Genomic DNA, 14,828 nt, shown 5'->3' on the forward strand with positions numbered 1-14,828 from the left:
TTTACTAAGGTTTAGGTTAGTTTTTTGTTTTGTTTTCTTTCATCCTTACAATACACTTTTTGCTACAGTGTGCTGAATGCTGTTGGGTGATATTAAGCTGTGTTATTAGTTCCTCAAAAGTACATGTAGGACAGGTAGTATAGCTACTACTTTAAAAAGAGGAGTAAAGTGAAGCTATGGTAACATAGCTAATAAATTGGGAGACAAGAATTCAGGCTGGGCTTAGTTATCTAATTCAAAGATTTTTATTTTTTGTTTAAAGAGTAATATAGACTAATTGGAGAAACACTTTGGTGAACGTATAGAAAGTCAAAATTATTATTTTTAAACTATAGTTTAAAATTTAAAAATACATGTAATTAGAATTAACCTAGCAATTAAAGACATTTTCCAGTTAAAATGTCTTTTATGTTAAACTCTCAGTTTTCTTATTATAAATAGTTACTTTTACAGTTAGTAAGAGTCATTTATAAAATAATGATTTTCTAAGCACCTTGTGTACATACTGTGGAGTCCTATTATACTTCTACTTTTTTAGGTAGTGAAAAGACAAATTCTAGCCTTACCCTGAATGAATTATCACAAATTTTAAAAGTACAAATGAGCAAGGTTAATTTACTCAAAACAAAATAAAATACATTATTTTGTTTCTGTTTTTGTTTTTTGCCGTACGCGGGCCTCTCACTGTTGTGGCCTCTCCCATTGCAGAGCACAGGGTCCGGATGTGCAGGCTCAGCAGCCATGGCTCACGGACCTAGCCGCTCCACGGCATGTGGGATCTTCCTGGACCGGGGCACGAACCTGTGTCCCCTGAATCGGCAGGTGGACTCTCAACCACTGCACCACCAGGGAAGCCTTAAAATATTTACTTAACTAACAAAGAGAAATATCTGGTATATTCAGATAATAAATTTTTCTCAACACTCATCTCACACTCCCACAGAACAAATCATACACAATTTTCATGGTTTTACAGAAACAAGAATTTGACATTTTATAAATCCATAGATATTATAGTACCAAATTAAATCTTGAAAGATTTTAGCCATTAATTTAAAGCATGTTATGTTTTAGGAAGCTGAAAAAGGAAAAGGAAAATATAAATTTCAGTTATGTTGGTTTTATTGTCCCTTTTATTATATTGTTTTTAAAATACAGTGAATAGGATATTCTCAAGGCAACATAAAATAAGACAATTGCTTTACAGTGTTGTGTTAGTTTCTGTTGTATAACAAAGTGAATCAGCTATATGCATACGTATATCACCATATCCCCTCCCCCTTGCCTCTCCCTCCCACCCTCCATATCCCACCCCTCTAGGTGGTTGCAAAGCACTGAGTTGATCTCCCTGTGCAGCTGCTTCCCACTAGCTATCTCTTTTACATTTGTTAGTGTATATATGTCCATGCCACTCTCTCACTTTGTCCCAGCTTACCCTTCTCCCTCCCCGTGTCCTCAAGTCCATTCTCTATGTCTGTGTCTTTATTCCTGTTCTGCCCCTAGTTTCATCAGAACTTTTTTTTTTTTTTTAGATTCCATATATATGTGTTAGCATACGGTGTTTGTTTTTCTCTTTCTGACTGAATGTTGGACATTTCTACATAAGAAGAGGAATTATTTTCTGGTGGTTGACTATGTCTACCAAATTCCTGAATATCCTAATACCAAATTCCTCCCACATCCTAATAGCTGATATGAATATTGCAATGTAGTGTGAACTTATGGAAAGATTAAATATGGCTACATATCTTTAACACTTCTTCCATCAGGAGATGAAAGTCAGTGTCTCCCCTTGAATCTGGGTATGTGCTGTGATGATTTTTAACAATAGAATATGGTAGAAGTGGTGATGTGCCAGTTTAGGAGCTAAGGTCTTAAGAAATCAGAACTATTTACATATAATAAGCATTAAATGAATGTTAATTATTGATTTTATTATTAATGCTGTTATCACTATACATAACAACAAAACAACTGAAGACTGAGCTTATTATCCTTCTAATGTTTCTTATGAAATCTGAATTGGAACCTGGAGTATCCTATTACAAATTAGGGCATTTTTTAGGCTGTGAACATATGCTTGAAGTTCATTAAGCTACTTGGATCTATGAAACTATAGTTTTCATCCAATTTGGAAAAAATTTGCCCATTTATTCCTTTGCTCCAGCTCAAACACACCTCCTCTTTTGGATAAACTACAGTTACATGTATAGTATCAGGCCACTTGAAGTTGTTCCACAGGTTACTGATTGTCTTTTTGTTGTTTTTTAGTCTTTCTTCCCCCTCTATGTTTTACTTTGAGTACTTTTATTGTTATGTCTTCAAGGTCACTAATCTTTTCTTCTGCAATGTCTTATTGGCTATTAGTCTTATCTCACACATTGTAGTTTCACCTCTACAAGTTCAAATTGATATACTTGTTTTATAGCTTTCATGTCTACATTTAACATGTTCAGTCTTTCGTCTGGCTTTTGAATATATGGGATGCAGTTCTTATAACTTCTTTAATGTCTTCAACTACTAAGTCTACCATCTATGTCATTTCCAGGTTGATTTTGACGGTTTCCTTTTTGTTTGTTTTATACATTATGGGTTGTATTTTCCTGCTTCTTCCTGTGGCTGCTAATGTTTTATTGGATGCTAGACATTAAGAATTTTAGTTTTTTAGGTGCTAGGTATGTTTATACTCCTAAAAATATCCTTGGACTATGCTCTGAGATGTGGTTAAGTCACTTGAAAATAACTCAATCCTTTCTGGGCTTGCTTTTAAGCTTTGTTAAGTAGGACTAGAGCAGTATTTGGTCTAGGGCTAATTATTGCCCTAGTGAAGCAAAACTCTTTTTAGTTCTCTAACAAATGCCCCTTGAAATATGAGGTTTTCCACTCAGGCTGGCCAGATCAGTAACTATTCCTAGCCCTTTGTGAGCCTCAAGGAGTTTTTCCTTGAATTCTTTTGGCTGGTTCTTTGCCCAGTGATGGATATTTGCTCACACATGTGCACTACTCAGCTGAATACTTGAAAAGAACCCTCTGCAGATCTCCCAAATTCTCTCTGTGTGCAGCTCTTTTCTTTCTGGAACTCTGTACTGTGAACTTTAGCCACTAGCCTTCCTAAATTCTCAGTTCCATCGCCTCAATTTAAGGAGACTGCTTGGTTCCACCTGTGTCCCCCTCCCTGCATAAAGTCTGCAAACCCTCTCCAGCTGTAAGCTGGGGATAAATATAGGGATCATTTTATTTTTTCCCTCATCTCTCAGGAACTAATGTCTTTCTTTGCCAATGTCTTGAAAATCATTGTTTCATATATTCAGTATGGTGTTTTAATTGCTTCAGGTAGGAGAGTATATCCAGCTCCTGTTACTCCATCTTAAATTGAGGCAGAGTTTGAAGACTATTATTCTTATCATTCAAAAATCACCATATGATAAAAAAATTTCCATATCTTTTGTAGGTTCATTAGTGTATTTAACTCCTTTTTCACAAATCAAGAAAAAAAATATTTATATTAGGATCTTAGTCCAAGAATAATATCTGTTCAGAAGACATATTACAATGTATTTAATCCATCTGTTTAGTACTTGAATTCCTTCTACAAGAACCTATATAAGCAGCCTTATGTGTCATACCTCTAGAGACTAGAAAATTATTCATTTCTGAGGAAGTTCATTTTTTTTTTAGAATAGCCTTGACAAAACAAAAGATTTTCTCTATATTTCAGTGAAATCTGTACTTCATTGTTCCTTGATCTACTACCTAGTAAGATTCAGAATAAAACATAAATGTTCCAGTATGTGACAACATTTATAATTATTTAAGGTAGGCTTTATTTTCCCAAAGTTGTATCTTCTCGTAGCTAACAGTTTTAGCAGTTTCAGATTCCCCTGATCAATTTCATATGATGTCGTTTTGTGCTCTGTCACAATTCTCATCTGAAAGCATTACTTTTTACTTCAAATCCTGTCATTGTTTTGTTGTTGTTCTGCTGGAGTTTTTAACCTCAAAAGTTAAAAATTTTATAGTCAATGTTAGTTTTTATTTTCCCACATGTTTTTCAATATCTGTACTCATCATTATTTACTGCATCTCAGAACTTCCTTATAGGATAATTTCCCTTTATTTTTGAGGAACATTTCTAGGATTTCTTTCCCTGACAGTCTAGTGGTTGTCAACTCTCAGCTCTTACTCATATTGGTTTGTGTTTCTTCTTGTGTTTTGAAACTTTGGATTAAGTGTGCTGTATTTTATCAGAATCCTTTAAGGTCTATGTTGAAGGTGTGTTTTTTCCAGAGAATTCAATTTTTTTTTTCCCCATCTCTACATCATCCCCAAACCAGTGCTAACAATGAGGACAACTTTCAATTAATTTGTTGACCTGAAATTTTCTGGATGAAGCAGGAAGAGTAAATTTGGACTCCAAACTAGATGGAAGGCAGGAATGTAATTATGAATTCTCAGAGAGCCTTATTTTTAAGGTCAGGCTGAGTCTGACAGGCTTCCCACCTGTTTCCAATTGTTAGTGGCTAGAATTTTCTTCTAAAGTACTTTTTCACTGAAGATATAGTCCTTCAAGGGTCCTGACTTTAATGGAATCAACTTGTTTACCTTGTGGGGCCCAGCACTTTGCCTCTGGTCCTCAAGATGGTTGTTAAAACATGACACTTTAGGATTCAGAGGTTGTTAAACATTCACAGGGCAGCTGTAACTCCCAGGAAGAGATTTGTAGTCACCTCTCTTGCTGCTACTTTGCTTTTTGTCTTCAAAGACTTCCTTTTCTATCTTATAAGCATTTGGAAATCATGATTATATTAGTAGATATTTCCAAGGTTTTGTAATGGGAAAGTTTGTGAAGTTTACTAGGTCCAAAATACTGCCCTGTCTTCCATAACTTCTTCCAAGTAATTTGGAAACACACTCACTGTGACAAAGATAAAGATGAAGTACCATATGGTATTTAATTGAAAACTCTGTGTTGTTTAATAATAATTACAGAGCTCAATTAGCCATTCTACCAATTTCCCAGTCACTTAATTGTCTTTATGATCAGCCCATATTTCTTCATCTTGTCCCCAGGTATAAACAGATAGATAGGTTTGATGTTCAGATAGACTGGGTGTAAAGTCAGGATTTCAGTTTTAATGATAGAATCCCAAGTCAAACCATCTTAAGCCAGAAATAAGACTTTTTTGGATGATGTACATGAAGAGTCCAGTAGTTAAAATAGCTAATTTCAGGTGCCCTAATGATGTCATCAAAATTCTCTTCATGTCTCAGATCTGCTTTCCTCATATGGTTTCACTTTTTTCATCAAATTTGGTAGAATGACAACCAGCTTACTATCACAAATTTGCTGCAGTAGAAGTAGATCTTTTCTAATAATTCCAGGAAAAAAGAAAAATCCCATGTATCACTGTCTTTTGTTTGGGTAAAATGTGAATCCCTGAATCCAGAGTGCAGGGTTATCCCTATCAAAATGATATGAATAAAAGAGGAGGCTGGGAAGGCTCCCAAAAGAAGAGTTGAGTCTGTTACTACAATAAGGAATACTGTGCTAGCAAAATCAACAGATCTCACTGCACTGTGTGCCCTCTGTTTTTATTCTCCAACTGTCTAGAAACACTGCAAAGAAAGAAAAAAGATGATTCTAAAACCACTTCTTCTTAGTGAATCATATTGGGAACAGTAATCATTACCTTCTCAGTGTGTTCACAAACCATGTCAGTGGGATTAGCTGAACTTATTTTTTTCCTATAAAATTTGAATGACCCATACATTTTTGATATCCTTCTTTTTGTCATGAATTCTCCAAAATCCATCAAATTGGTTTGGTGATTATCTTTTCAATTCCCTAGGATGCAATTCACAGAGGCTAGTGACTTTATTGAATTTACAGTCATGGGGGCCTTCTTTACAATTTCCTAACTTTGGGGGGATTAAAATCCCTTCTATCAATATTTGTTCTATAGTGTTAAATTTGAAGATTATAATCTTTGACAGAGTTAAGAAACAGTTGAGGAATTCTGCAACCATATCAGCTCCTACTCAAAGAGAAAGCCAAAGTTTTCCTTGGTTTTCTTCTTCCTCTAACAGAATCAAATCAGTCTTTATGTTGCTTAGTCTTTTGTAAGCCTTGATTCCCATTTGAGTAACATAATTATACATGAAATCTTCATTTTCTAAGACAGTGATTCTCATTCTAAAGCTTTCTGTGATGGAAAAATTTCAAAAGTTTTATTATTATTATTTATTTCCAATCCATCATGGATTTTGTAAAATACATTAAAAGTGAATTATTATAAAAATGATTACATACTAGGAGGTCACAGCCATTTCGACTGCCATGAAGATTTCTAAACATTTGCTTTCAACTCCTATACACATCCCATTATGGCAGTGGGTTATAGACCACACTTTGAACAACAGCAATCTGGGGTATGCATTTGACCATACCCAGCTGATGCTCCCATGTTATAATCAACTCTGAGATATGCTTTATTTCTTTGTCACTTTCTTAAGGATATGAGTTGAACATAGATTCACTTAATCACAATATTATTATCATCAAGATAATGAAAGTCAAGAATTTATCAGCTTTTATAGGTGTCTAGAAAGTTAAAACCACCATCAATACTATACTTGGCCTCCGTTCTCTATTGTGATCTAAATCTGAATTCCATAACCCATTCCTTCTTCAATTTTAAGGACTAAACAACTTGTATTCATACAACTTGTATTCTCTTTCTAATGCATTTCAACTCTCTTTTTTGGGACCTAACACTCTGGTTATATCATCTATCAACATGACAGATTTTTATTTCTTTTAAAGCGGTATAAACTTCAATCATACCATTCCAGTCATTCAGCACTATCTAGGTGATATATTTGAAATTATATTTACCTTTCTCCAATATATATGTCACCTTGCAGTAAAGATAATATAGGAAAAATGAACTTGAAATTCTTTGTGTGTATGTGTGTATTTAAGTATGCATTTATATGAAGATAGGAAAAAGAGAAATAGAGGCAAAAACACTGTTTTTAATTACTTTCTTGACTTTTTAAAGTGACACATTATTTTTATTTCCATATCATTATGCTTGCTACTCCCCATAGAACAGAAATTGTATACTATATATGAATGTCTTTTCTTTGTTTTTTCTTATTTAATTAAAATTAATTAAAATTTTCTTTCTTTTAAGAATCATATTCTTCTACTTCTCCATGAGATTTGAGCCGTTCCTAAACTAATATAAACCATGTTCCAAAAAACGTCCCCATTTTCATTTTTCCCATGGCCAACCGCTATACCCTTGGATCTTTTTTCTCATTTCCAAAGGCCCAGATAGTACATATAAGTAGCCATTTTTACCTTGAAACTCTTAAGTTCTTCAATTACCTCACCAAGTTTTCACTGGCAGCTTTTTACCAGCTTTGCTCTGCAAGATATAAAATATATTTTTTAGTACACATGATCTATGATTATATAACTTTAGTAAGTTATATCTGGTAGTTTATTTTGTCAAGTAGTGTATCCCTCTGAGTCAGCATAAGTCAATAACATGTGAGATTGATGAATTTCAGCAGGTCTCCCATCAGACAGTAGATATATTGTATGAAAACAGCCTACATTACGATTGACCATGTCTACTAATATTTTTAAGTCATCTTGTACAATAGTTGATTACCAATGGACATAAATAATTTCTGCCTCAGGGCATGACAAAACAACTCTCCTATTATAAGCTACTTTTATGTCTAACCTGTGAAATAAACTTTTTGTAGAGTCAATTATCATTATCACATATGGCATAATTTTCTTATCCAGACATTTAATATGTGTGCATTTGTGTTTATGTAGATACTTATGTATTAAATATTCAGTTGTTATATTTGTAATGATAAATAATACAACTTATAAACTACATTTGCTTCCCTCCTAGCTTGTTCAGCAGGGAGAATTTAATTAAACTAAAATTTCAGATTCTATTTTCATTTGTACAGATGTCAGTTTTTTTATTTATTGACTAAAATTTGCACACATTACGTAAACCTCTGCCAAATGGTAGTTGTAATTCTAGCATTTTAATGCAATCAAACGCCAGGGAATTTTGACAGTATTCATCACAAAACCTGTAGAAAATTTTGCCATTCTCTACCATCTTGAAAAAATCATGACAATGTACTAATTTTTAACAATTTCTAGAGAGAAAAATCAAATAGAAATGTTATCCAGCCTTTTAAAAATTGCTTCTGAATTAGCATCTCTTCATCCTTGAAAAAATACATTTTACTATAATAGACAAGTTAGTGGAAGATTGACGCTGCTAACTTCAGCTGTCTGCTGCTTGTAAATGCCACCCAGCTGGAAAGTCACAAAAAAACTTTTGGTAAGTGTGCATTTTAGTTTGAAACAAACAGATATGAGTATTGCCATCAAGGAAACTGCATATAATCATTTAGATGTAACAGCTTAATCAAGGGATGAGTGTTTAAAACGGCAAGAAAAGGGCAGAAGACGCCATTACTACTGTATCGTAGTGTATGTACCTCGGCTACTTTATGGAGCAAACAGGACTTGAGGATATTTAACTGAAACTTAATTTTATCCTGAATGACAAGGATCAGACTTAAAAAGCTGCACATCTACTCTATATACTCAAGGGCACCAATGTCTTGCTGGTATTCTTATAATTCAATATAGTACTTCCAATGCAACAAGCACTCTCCCCTGATAGAGTATTGAATTTCACTTTGGAGATGAACTTTTACAGCAAAACGGTCCTTTCAATCTGTATTTCTGGTTGAGAAAGTACACTATATATCAAACATCATTTTGTATTATGTTTGGTAGAGAGTATGTTTAGCCATGAGGACATACTGTCTGAGAAGCACACACAATGACACACACAGGCATATACACACGCATGCACACCCTTCCTTCCCTCACATATTAATCTCAATAGGTCAACATAAAAGACCATATGCTCCTTTCTTAATTTGTGTGTGTGTATGTGTGCCACCACTTTACATTTAAAGGGTGGCAATTTCTGTTTCACCAGGGTAAGTCTTTACTCAAGTGCTCCTGTGCTAGAAGGAATTTTTAAAAGCCATATAGCTATAGTCTTAACCTTGACTGTCTTTCATTCTCCAATATCTATTCAGTTATATGTGCTGAGTGACTTACAACGAAGTGAGAGAAAATTCAGTGACTATTTACAGGTCCCAACTGACTCGTTTATTTATTCAACAGAGTAAATATTTAGTCAGTAGAATTAAATTGGAAAATATTTATCAAGTTTGAAAGCACCTTTCTTTCAATATATAAAACATAAACCCAGGGGCCCAGGCCTAGGGAAATTTGCCTACAAATGTGCCCTACAGAGAAGGGCACATTTAAATGTCCCAATAGGTCTTCATTGGCCACAAGTTTGTTTTGAAAACGTCTGTTGTATTTTAGGACAGTGCTATTGAAATAGCACCTAATAAACCATAATTTACATGTAAATACACTTTATTAATCATTTTGTGTAATCTTACAGTGCAAGAATGAATCCTCTGAATGTATTTTCTATTTCAGTCTGAAGGCCTAATATCTGTGTTAGTTGCCACACCTGAAGAGTATATATTTCTGTCATCGTGTGTAACACCATAGCTGTGTCTACACAATAGGGAAGAGATTAGCTAAAAAATGCTTATGGGGGCTTCCCTGGTGGCATAGTGGTTAAGAATCTGCCTACCAATGTAGGGGACACGGGTTCAAGCCCTGGTCCAGGAAGATCCCACATGCCACGAAGCAGCTAAGCCTGTGTGCCACAGCTACTGAGCCTGCATGCCACAACTACTGAAGCCCATGTGCCTAGAGCCTGTGCTCCGCAACAAGAGAAGCCACCGCAATGAGAAGCCCGCGCACTGCAACGAAGAGTAGCCCCCTGCTCGCCGCAACCAGAGAAAGCCCGCGCACAGCAATGAGCAATGAAGACCCAAGGCAGCCAAAAGAACAAAACGCTTATGACCGTAACCAGAAGACAGAATCTTAAAAAACATGTCTCGGCGCAATATCATGATGAAAGTAAAGGCTTTAGGTCTCTGCTTATAACAATGTTATATGGATAAGCTAACCAAAGAATATTGTCCAACGTTTCCAATGGTTCTCAGAATGATTTGACTGTCATTAAAGCAATAACATTATGCAAATGACCTTTAAAATCTGAGAATATAGTTATATAACATTTTCATGATGGACAAAATAATCACAAGCCTAGCTTTTCCATTGAAATCAGAAAGCACATCACTGCAGTTTCCATGGATATATTCAAGGAAAATAATTATATATGTATAACAAAACTTACCATTTTAATCTTTTTTTTTTTTTTTTTTGTGGTACGCGGGCCTCTCACTGTTGTGTCCTCTCCCGTTGCGGAGCACAGGCTCCGGACGCGCAGGCTCAGCGGCCGTGGCTCACGGGCCCAGCCGCTCCGCGACATGTGGGATCTTCCCGGACCGGGGCACGAGCCCGTGTCCCCTGCATTGGCAGGCGGACTCCCAACCACTGCGCCACCAGGGAAGCCCTTTTAATCATTTTTATGTGTACAATTCAGTGGCATTAATTACACTCACAATGTTGTGCAACCATCTTCACTGTTTCCAAAAGTTTTCTTCATCCCAAACAAAACCCTACACCCTTTAAGCAATAGCTCCTTATTCTTCAACCCTAGAACCACTGAATTAAAATCTCCAGGGGAACACAAAAGAATTTGCATTCTTAACACAACCGAAGAGTCTTATGATTAAGCAAGTTTTGGAAATAGCGGAGGGCTGTGAGGTGCTGGTCTAAGCTAACCCTAACAACTAGAGCTGTATTATTCCCAAGTCACAGATTTAAAAATCGAGGCTTCAAAAGATAACTATTGGTTCCTAAAAATAAAATCTAGGCCTTTGTTTCCACTCCTGTGTTTACACATATATGTTTAGTATCTGAATTTTAACATATCATCTCCTTGCAAAATGTTGCTATTTTTGTGATGAAACTATTGAAGTGTTTTAGTCTGTTACTGTTTTTTGGTTTCTGGTACTAGAAATAAAAATATATTTCTACCAGATAAATGGTAGAATAGTATATCTGTATTGTAATTTTTTATCTGCTTATTATGTCCATTTTGCTTTCAATATTCTCTTGTTCATAAAAGAAAACTCAATTTGGTTTCCTTACATATAATTTTCCTAAGACTCTAATGCCCTGCTTTGCCAGTTTTATAAACATCATGTTTCCAATATTAAAGATAATTAGGGCTTCCCTGGTGGCGCAGTGGTTGAGAGTCCGCCTGCCGATGCAGGGGAGGACGCGGGTTCGTGCCCCGGCCCGGGAAGATCCCACATGCCACGGAGCGGCTGGGCCCGTGAGCCATGGCCGCTGAGCCTGCGCGTCCGGAGCCTGTGCTCCGCAATGGGAGAGGCCACAGCAGTGAGAGGCCCGCGTACCACAAAAAAAAAAAAAAAAAAAAAAAGATAATTAAACATTAGAACACCTCTTAGGTCTTTTACTAGGACATAGAATATTTCTGTAATATTTGGATAACAATGTTATCTGTGAGCTTTTCCAACTAATTCGTAAAGAATCAATAGTAGACAATTAGACAGGTATCCACTGCCTTTGATAGAATCAATCATTTTGGTTAAGAAAGTACTAAAATTTAACTCTGGATGAACTGAAATGAGCCTAAAGACATTGTGTTCACGACCACAGGGTAGAAGAAAGAGTGGAGCTTATCTATGTGGAAGTCCTCTGAGAGGCTTTGAGACTCAAGTGAAGGAGCTCTCTCTCCTTTTCATTTCTCCTCCCTCTCTTCTTTCCTTATTTCTTCCTGAGAGCTTTCCTTCAAAAGTGGAACTATAGCGGGGGGAATGTTGCCCTTTAGAATACAAAAGAAAACCCAAAATAATAAATATTAATTTCATTATTACAGTGAATTAAATATTTCAAACTAAAAGCTTTGTCCCAGTGCTGCCACTGTTGTGTGCTAAGGTCTTGAGACAGTCATCTCAATTTGTCTTATCCACTGAATGAACAGAGGTGGCCTGAGGTTCCTAATTACAATCTGTTTTCTAAGTATTTACATCCCACCTCATATTAAAACAAATAATCTCTCTTCGGAATATAGCTTGTGATTTTTCTCTGTCTGTTCCTCCTCCCTCATCTTAGGCTTAGGAATTCAATTGCACTGAGTACACACATTTAAAATCCCAACCCAAATGATGCAACTCTACTGTAGCAATTCAATCTGGAGTGCTAAATTATACCAGCTTCATATCACCAGTTTCTAGCCTTGTTTTGCTTGTGGAATCACAACTGTCTCAGAGTTTTGAGAAGGGCATATTTTAACACAACTCTCTGAAGTTGTATTTTATCACAGCCCTACCACGAACCCTGCAGCAGTTGTCAAACTATAGCTTATGCATTTGGAAAGCTTTTTAAGGGTATGTATTCAGTTTAGTGCCAGTTCACATTATAATTGAGTGGTCAAGTTTTATCCACATGGTCATGTGATGAAGCTAACTACAAGGACAATGCAAGAGGCTGCAACCTTCTTTTTGTGCATCATATATTCACATTTGTTTTCTGGAAGTAATTGTGGATAAAAGGTTTACCTTTTCACTACCTTTTCAATTACTGGCATAATTGATATTCTCCTTTCTTTTAATACAGTTCCCTCCCCACTTCTTCTCTTAGGTCAGACATTTAGTTATCTCCATAGCAACATTTCCATCTAATAGAAAGATACATCTTCTGAATGGCTAGCAATGCAACATTAACTGTTAGAACGTAACATTTTTCATATTGAAAACAACTGGAATTCACAGCCAGTCAGGATGTATAAAAATGTCTTTGGCTCCTTAGCAGTCACCCAAGGCTGAGCTTGTTGCTTTATTAGAATTCATTTACAAACAACTCTTCTTAACAAGCAATGTTGCGGAATAAAACTAAGCTTTATTTCAACATCAAAAAAAGGTAAGTGAAGTTGCTTATAAAGACTCAAATCACCCTTTGTGAAAAAGAGCTTATGGCAGATTTGGGCTGTATTACCAACCTATTACTAGTGCACTAATACCTCTATTTATGGGCTGATTATGTCCTCTGGCAAAATTTGGAACTGTCTACTATTCTGGTGCAAACTAATCAGTTTTCAAAATTAGTTATTGATCTCAGACCCATTGTGGTGGACCAATTTAGTGGCTGGTTCATTGAGTACTGAAGTGACACCATTTGTGTAAGTAGCAGAGAAGTCACAGCAAATATAGTGTTTAAAGACAGTGCTCAAAGGTAGTTTTCTATTGCAGAGAACTGACAAACATGAGTATTCAAGGATGCTACATTTCTCTCATTAGAGATTAATGGTAGATGCATCCCAGCCAGTTCCATGAATTTATGCTCTTCATATACACATTTGTCATTCATATCCTGAATTTAAATAAGTAATGGATGATAAAGATTAAAATCACCACTAAGTAAAAAATTTCCTGCTGATTCTTCAAACTTAAGTTTTATTTGAATTTATGTAAAGTTGACTAAAGGAAGTGTTTATTTTACAAGTTTAATGTGATTCTTTGCTGATAAACTTATGACGAAAAATGCTAGAAAAAGTAAACCAGAAATAATGAGTTTGAAATACTTCAGTGCCTAAATTACACTTCATGTTACTCATAATTTATCAATTCTTTTTGTTTCACTGACTGTTGTATATATTTCTTTAAAAAAATTCTTAATGATTTGCTTTCTATACTTTGTTTCAGTCAATGTTAGAGAGAACTGAGATGTGACAGTTTTCTGAGTATCTCAGAGAAACAGAAGTATGGATTATATAACTTGGCTGCCTACATAGATGAAAACTTTTCAAAAATTGTCCTTAAGTTTTCTCATCAATTTGACATTCCTGAAGAGAGGTTAATCTTTGAGATTAGGATGCAAAATTTACACACAAAACCCCAAATAAGATTCACTTATCTTTAGCTATAATTGTTTTTCAATATACAGTCTATATAGGCAATACAAGAATTCACACCCACACAGTGACCATACTTAATATTGAGAAGAACTAGAAGTGGCTACAGTAGAAATATTTTTTTATATTTCTTGTTGATGTGGGTTTTTAATCATTTTCTAAACACCTTAATTTTCAACAGTATACTGATATTTTTTCTCTTCTCTGAATCTCCTTATAAATGTGTATGTTTGTATACATAGCATGTAAATTTAGACTATAATCTTCAATAATTGTTTTAATTTAAATATATTTAAAATTTACACATTATGTTCCATTTTTGAAGTCTTTAGTTTCAAGAGTTGCGATTATTTTAAGTGAGAAAAAGAAAAAAAAAATAAAATGTTTAAATATATACTTGGAGGTGAAACCTCACACCTAACTGAAATCAACCTTAAATAAATTTGCTGTGAATTACAAAGGTGTGAACAGCTCTCTAAGGTATAAAGGTGATACCAACTCTGGTTTACATATTGCCACAGAATTCTATAATTTAAGAAATCCACTTACAGTCCTTTCCTTATAATGACCTTTAAAAACCTAAAAAACTGTAGCAGTATTTACACTGCAAAAATATAAAATAACATAATACTGGAGGCAAGAGGAAGTAACTAAGAAAACAATGTGGTAAACTTTTTCAGACCTTCATATTAAAATCTAAACTTCTACAGGGTAAAATGTATATCACATGTCAAATAATCAGCAGTTTCTCTAAGATAGCAATTTGAACATCCAATGGCATATTGCATATGAACACTTTTATATGTCTTTAGCACTGGGCACGGTTAACAGATC

The sequence above is a fragment of the Monodon monoceros genome, unplaced genomic scaffold, assembly GCF_005190385.1.
Source record: "Monodon monoceros isolate NGI ecotype Baffin Bay Population unplaced genomic scaffold, NGI_Narwhal_1 Super_Scaffold_11, whole genome shotgun sequence".
NCBI classification, from domain to species: domain Eukaryota; kingdom Metazoa; phylum Chordata; class Mammalia; order Artiodactyla; family Monodontidae; genus Monodon; species Monodon monoceros.